The sequence below is a fragment of the Trachinotus anak genome, unplaced genomic scaffold, assembly GCF_046630095.1.
Source record: "Trachinotus anak isolate AG129_WGS33_773 ecotype Australia unplaced genomic scaffold, CSIRO_AGI_Tana_v1 ptg000039l, whole genome shotgun sequence".
Classification (NCBI taxonomy): domain Eukaryota; kingdom Metazoa; phylum Chordata; class Actinopteri; order Carangiformes; family Carangidae; genus Trachinotus; species Trachinotus anak.
The window spans coordinates 3,920,685-3,927,954 of record NW_027273890.1 but is presented as its reverse complement, the minus strand read 5'-3'; the positions used below and the strand labels follow the sequence as shown (position 1 = coordinate 3,927,954).

General features: G+C 42.2%; 1 protein-coding gene across 1 annotated transcript in view; it reads left to right on the top strand.

Annotated features, from left to right (window-relative positions):
• Positions 1 to 6,511: 6,511 nt before the first annotated feature.
• The window catches only part of LOC139614957 (inactive dipeptidyl peptidase 10-like), a 42,339-nt gene continuing 41,580 nt past the window's right edge, over positions 6,512 to 7,270 (top strand). The window contains exon 1 of the mRNA XM_071472656.1: positions 6,512 to 6,641. The gene's annotated coding sequence lies outside the window, so the exon portion shown is untranslated. The remainder of the gene's footprint in view (positions 6,642 to 7,270) is intronic.

The window sequence follows — 7,270 nt, the reverse complement described above, 5'->3', positions numbered from 1 at the left end:
AATTTGGTGGTTGACCACTGGATATGCTGTAATCGTCCACTAACAAAGTGAAAATAATGAATCACCAGACTTCATGCGTCTGATGAGGAATTCACAGGAACTCTTGGAAAGCTCTGCTCCCATTATTGTTCCTGTGGGAACCTGGGTTTTTTCTCATGTGTCTGTGCAGCTGTATGTTTGTGTGCTATTATCTTGTCACAGCTCAGGGAGGACTGGTAAAATGATCTGTTGTCGGGGATAGGGGGATTCATAATTACCACTCAGCTTCATTGCAGCACCAGCTACTAACAGGCCACAACAGAGCCTGAACGCCTTCAACTGCCAATCAGCAAGAAAAGGATGCGGGCCTGACCTGGACCCTGGTGAGCTCGCCTCCTTTTTAGCTGCAGCTTCAGTTGCCGTGTGGTTGGGGGCTGGTTCTGTCCCGTCATCCTCTCATCTGAGCTCGCTTGGTTTCACTTCATGTAGGACAAAGACAAACAGGCTGAAACTGAAGCTAAATGAGTGACATCATTCTGACCCACCGCCCTCTCAACAGAAAGCTGCTCCTTACTGTAGCATTCAGCTGCTCCCGTGAATCCACATCTCTAACCTCCCTCTGGCGTCCACAGTCACACTGACTCAAAAGACCAAACCTTAAACCTTGACAAGAAATCAGCTGTGATTGTGACGCTACTGAAACAAAAACCCGTTCTCCAAACCTCACATCATTAGTAGTGTGGTAATATACTGAAACTGGATCAACTTCCTAATACTTTTATCTACTGAAATGGCAGCTTACATTTCAAATTCTGTCGACAAAACACTGACTTTAAACATGAAACTGTTTTGTTCAGTGTTTTGTTTCCAGATCATTCTCGTGGACACAATATCTCAGAATCACAAGGAATTGCTTCAGATTTGGCACAATCATTCACTTGGACTCAAGGATGAACTTGATTTTGAGGGTCAAAGGTCAAGGTCAGTGTGGCCTCACAACATCCTTTTTAACTCTTTGAGACTTCACACTGCAATTATGACAAAATTCACACAAATAGTCATTTTCTGTGACTCTGGACAAACTCTGGATGTGATCTGAAACCAGACGGAGCTGCGGAGGCAGACAGCCGTTAGGCGGTAATTCTAGTAGTTTAACTGGTTATAATCAGCTTGTTGTGGAGAGGAGGAGACCTCTGTGGAGAATTCAGCTCCAGGTAAAAACGTCCTGAACCAAGAGCTCCCATGATTCCACGCTCCCTCATGGTTCTTCCATGCTGTCTACTGTTACTGCTGATTGAGAGACCCCTAGAGGCAGCAGTTACATACTGTGTGTGTATTTCACAGAGGTGACCTCGGTTTGAAGCTGATTGTGTTTTAATGTTTGTCTCCCAGCTGGTGTGGTTCTTCTGTTTTGCTGCGTTCTGTGTTTACTCAGAACTGAACATGTTTCTATTTGAATTTGATCTGAGACTCCGCGCTGCTGCGGCACGCAGAACGGGCCGAGGCTTCATTCCAGACGGAGATTGTGACACTGATTAGCTGCTGTTATAACTCAATATGCTTTTCCACCTATGGCCCTGTGCTGTTCAATTTCTGCAACTGTGTATCCTCAGAACAGCACCTGGCACAATGCTGCAGGGAGTGGAGTGCATTTCACTAGAAGCCAAATCACACGGTGCTGCCACAAAGCAAGTGTCAGGAATAGCACGAGCACTTCAGTTTTTTTGGAGGACGTGGAGGAAATGTTTTGCCTCTCCTGACAGGTTTAGCAGGTGAGATACACTGTTGTCATGGTAAATCTGTTGGGCTTATAGTGTTGCTTTGTGAGCGAGGAGCCCTTTAGCATGGTGCTGACACAGAAACACCAAGACTCGGCACCTTAAAGGCCAGAAGGAGATGTCATTTCTCTGGTGTCTCACGTGGGAGTCAGAAAATAAACTGTCACACACTCAAACACACACACACACATTTTCCGTCCTGATGTACCTTTTGCTTCAAAGGCAAGGGCACACTGGCTTGCCAAGATAAGAAGATTACATTTGTCCAGTCACAGTGATTAAGATTTTACCTAAATGTCCTCTCACCTTTTAGCCCTGGAGTAATGATAGAATTGATAATGTTGTGTTCTAAATACCAGCGGCTCAACCACCACATGCTGTGTGTGTGTCCTTCTGCAGCAGAGACAAAAACAAGCTGCTGTGGTTCTCGTTAATTTTAACCACAGAACTGGCAAGAAGTGAGAAACAGGTGTCATACAGAACCTTAACATAAGGTGAACCTAGAATATGACTTATTTCAGACTGGTAACACCTACTGTTACTGTTGAATAATTACAAACCATCGGGAATATATGGAAGCCTCTTAACAACGGTCCATGTCTGATTTGCTGGAGCAGGTGTTGTGTTTACTGACGGCTGTTTCCCTCGCTTGGAGAATCAGTCGATCCATTACAGCTATGTAGACGGGATTAATAACATGGCACCTAAGTAGCTACCAAGGTACCAAGACACATCCATAAAAAAGTTACAGAAATGGGAACAAGACTGTCTGAGCTCAATGCAGCTGCACAGATCACAGTTAAATCAAGTAAGGATGAAGGATAAAGAAGTTTATTGTCATCGTTATCTCTGCAATAAAATTCTGTTTGGCTTCTCGTCCAAAAAAAGCAGCAGGACTCAAGATTAAAAATTCACACCAACACAAGAGAAAAACTAGACAACACAGTATATAAAACAATAAATGATGATAATTTAAAAAACATATAAACAGTGTAAAATATTAACAGACAATAAGTAATAAGGGCAAACAAAGTGCAGTGTTAGGGTTAGGGTTAGACTTTTTTAAGGGTAAATTACTCGCTCTTCTATTAACAACCGGTTCAATGTGTACTGTGAAATTTGATGCATGACGCTCAACTCATTGGTCAGATATAATTATTGACAGACCCAATGCAGTTGTTGCTGGATATTTGTGGGAACATGTTCCCACCGTAACAACAAAATTCTACACTCTTGTAAAGATGTTTCATGGATTTATTCAATGGCAATTTAAATAGGTTTTGAAATGGATACACAGCATCTTCATATCACATTTTCACAGCAGGGGACAACAAGACTCACTGAATTCCACTATATGAAAATGTAAACCATCAGGAGCATAATGGGCTGACAGCTCAGTGTATCATTGGAAGTCTGAATAGAGATCTGATGGAGAAACCACAATGGCAAATAATGTTCTGTGATGTGTAATGAGAGTTGCTCCAGTTAATGAGGCTAAACAAGACACAGACAGCACAAACACAACGATGTTGAATCTAGACCAGAGGAGAAGTCTTCACTGTGGAAAATGACTTCACTGTAACTGATCCAGAATTTTAATAGGCAGAAGCCACAGGGACGGCAAGGTGAAAGGTTGAAGTTGCAGAGCAGAACCAGGGGGATATAGAGTTGGCAAGGATATTTATCTTTGAATCATACTCCCAATTAAAACACTTGGACATCAAATAGATCCATAAATACACAGACGGGTTTTCAGTGGCTCGCGGCTCTGTAAGCAAGAGAGATTTATTTATAAAACTCTGTTGTCACTGCAAATGAAATAAGGCTGCATCATTGATGTCAGGAAGATATAGATTTAAAGACAGGTCCAGAAATGGGTCTGATCTTCAGAGAGTTGTTCTTTCCCATTTACATATTCAAGCTTTCATCAAGTTCAGCTCAGTAGGAACAGCTATGACTCATTAAACCTGTGGGCTGGTTTTAAAATAACTGGATGAAAACAATAAAATATGGCTACCAACTCAATGCTTCCAATTTGATTTACACCTGTGATTTCCAGTGCAGGCCAATTGTGTGAACAAGGTCATAAAATAACCTCTGAGCACCACAGCTTTTCAGTTTTGGGTTGTGTCTATGCTGAGGAGCCAGATTGTGAGACTTCGTAAAGATGGAGAAGGTACGGCAGCATCAGTCGGCTACTGAGCATGAGCTGAAACACAGCTGCGGCAGTGGTTAGGAGGTATAGGAGGAGCCCTGCTACCAGTAACAGAGGTCACAGAGGCTGTCCTGTCCCAAAGTCCTGTCCTGTCCCTCTACTGAAGTAAGCATGCTAACCAGCTAGCCCAGGTCCAGTTGAACCTTCTCTTCACTTTCCAACAACAACCAATGTTAACTCTTGTTTTCTATCACTTTTTTCTTCTACTAAAGTTAGTTCCAGTGGATCTCGTCACTGTCCAATGGCAACTCACTGTAGCCTCTAATCTACCCTGAGGACATAGTGCTGCTCAGAGGATGTACTATAACCTCTTGTATTATAAAGACAGAGATGTTTTGTCCACCACCCTTAGGGTCAATCATTATGCCGGACGTCTTCAGGGCAGATTGGAGGCTCCCGGTAAAAAATCATGTTCTGCAGCACAGAAAACTTACAAACAGCTTAACCAACCTTGCATTGAAACACAGACGGTTAAGTGCCTCTGACTTGGCTCAAGGATTATCTGTGGAAATTAGTGTTTCAGTGACTGGTCAGACAACGTGAAGGAGACACTGTATGAAGTCAGTTTCCATGGACAGAAGTCTCACCATCAGGGAACAGATGACCCTGGCCCAAGGCCTGGGAGGCGGGCGTGCACAGGTCATTAAAAGGTCTATGTTTGACCCTCTAATTGGACAGCCCTCCAACTGTTATTGTGAAAATCAGAAGTTATTCTCTCTCTCTCTCTCTCTCTTTCTCTCTCTCCCCTTTACAGGGGTCACTGTTGCTCCACCTTTAGGCTGGCAGCAGAGGTAGTCACAGAGCCAGATCAATGTCTGTCCAAAAGTGAGAGCCAGCACGGCTCTGTGGTGTTACATATCACACTTCTGGTTCCAGAGGATGGCATGTTATCTGAAATCCCACACAGAGGAGGCAATGAGGGGTCCTCTCACAGTGGGATCTCTGCATAAAAAGGCTTCTCTCTGTCTTTCTCTATCTTTCTATAGCTGCTAGTCAATGTCAGCTGCTCCTGCAAAGTAATGTTAATGCTATTACTCTGATTCTGAGTGTGAATATTGAAAAATTATTTTCAAAGACTCATCCCGAGGAGCCACAAAGACAGTCTGGACCAGGGGTTTTAGCAGAACAGTACTTAGAAACACATTTGGAAAAGCTCAACAGTGCAACCAGTTCGTTTGCAAACCAATTAATTAGTTTTGAATATTTACAGACTTCGACCAGCTGAAGCAGCCAGAGAGGGTCAGGAAGGGATAGAATCTAATGCAGAGAGAGACAAAGGAGAGGAGCAGGATGCATAAGTGCAAAGGTGAAGGCAGATGAAGTTTATAGATGAAACGATGACTCAAGTTGGTACATCCAAATACTCAGTGAGAAGACGTAATGTTGTCAGTGTGTCAGTGTTCAGGGATCCTGGACTGTTCTGCCACACAGCATGATCTACTCGAAGCTGTTCAGTCTGCCAGTTACAGGCTATTTCTCCCATTCAGATATAAACATTATTTGTTTATTAATGGGTCAAAGTTCACGTTTTGCTCTGAACAGCTGGCAGGAAGTGATATACAACTTAACCAGTTTCCTAGTGACGTAAACCCAATTACACAGCGTACTGACTGACAGCCTCATTTTGATAATCTGATGGAGCTTTTGTCTAATAATCTGATGGGTTATCTAAAGTTAATTATGGTTGTAATCATGTAATTCTGAGAAAACTATTGTATCTCATAGTTAATTAAAGGTGTCTCATAATCATGAGATACAGAAACTTTGAAAATTTGTATTTATGTATTTATTTCGATGACAGTACTTTATCAGTAGCTGAGAGAGAAACCAAACATCCACATGACAAGAAGATCAAGATGTAACTTTATTTTCTGTTTCCTCTCCTGGACCTGTTCTGCAGACAGGAACAGGACATTTGTGTATTGACTCCTCCTCGTTGCTTATATGTGATGTTGAATAGGAATGTTTCATCGAACATTACGCCTGAAGCACTTTATTTACCTCCTCATTATGTTCAATAAAACTACACTGAGTGGTTTGATAGTACGACAACAACAAGTGTTAAAAGCATTGACATTAAATCCTTTCATATTTAAAGTGATGGATTAAAAATGAACTGAAGTTGAATTAAACAGAATTGGGGCTTTCTGAAAAGGAGGAGGAACTGTGGTCTTAATGAGAACTGTCTGATGGGTTCTAGGACAGTTTCCTTGCAGCAACTTAAACTCTGAATGCTTACAGAGCACATTGTGCACTATTACCAACACTGTATAGATGTGTGAAGTGGGAGTTGTGGCCTCTTTGTGCTCCAAGATTTCTGCACAGTCTGACACCACCCCTGACTGAGTGTGGCTCAGTCAACCCCTTCAAAGCATCTTGAGCATGAAAGGCTTACTGTAGGTATTCCTCCGACTCAAGGACAATTCAGGAGCTTGATGCACTGGGGGAAGACGATCTATACTTAAAAAAAAAAATTTCACTCATTTTTTTGTTGCAATTTTGCTACTATCTACATGATTTATCATTATTTACATGTTTTGTTTCTCTTGTTCTGTAGGACATAGGACCCATCGGACCGGACAGGAACTGGAAGGGTATTGGCATCTCTCTGCTGGTAATCTTGGTGGTGCTCTCACTCATTGGACTGGCCATTGTTCTGCTGTCAAAGGGTAAGGTTCCCTATATATCTGCTCCCAAAATGATAAAGAAACCATATGTCTTCCCATTCTTTGAAAGTGGTCTCAGACTGGCTTTTGGATGGATGCATATTTACATATCTATGTCTATAATATAAGCACATATACATAAACAGACATATTTATATGGGTTAGAGATATATGGCAATGTGTGACATTATTCTAAAAACAGTGAGCCAATCAGAAGGGAGGCTCTGAGTCTCTCTCCTGATTGGCTCACTGACCTGTTGTTGTGACCTGATTGTTTCTGACTGTTTTCTGAGTGATTGAATAAAAACACAACTGATTTCAGGTAAACACCCAGAGAAACTAAATCCTGCAAGGTTGGATGGTGGGTCCAGGTGGGCGGGGCTTGGGGCATGGCTTGTGGCAGTGACTACTACTACTGACATCACAACAACACAACACAAGTTACAGAAGTCCTGACGGCTGGTTTTAAGGCTCAGTTTGTGAATACAGGCTGTGTGCATTTCTCTGTGGACTGAGGCTTTGAGACTGCCACAGTATTAATATAGAACCTAGACCTGCTTTATAATCAAAAAGCACATGAAAATCTACCTTTATACTATAGGGACCTTTAACATGGTGACCAAAATACATTT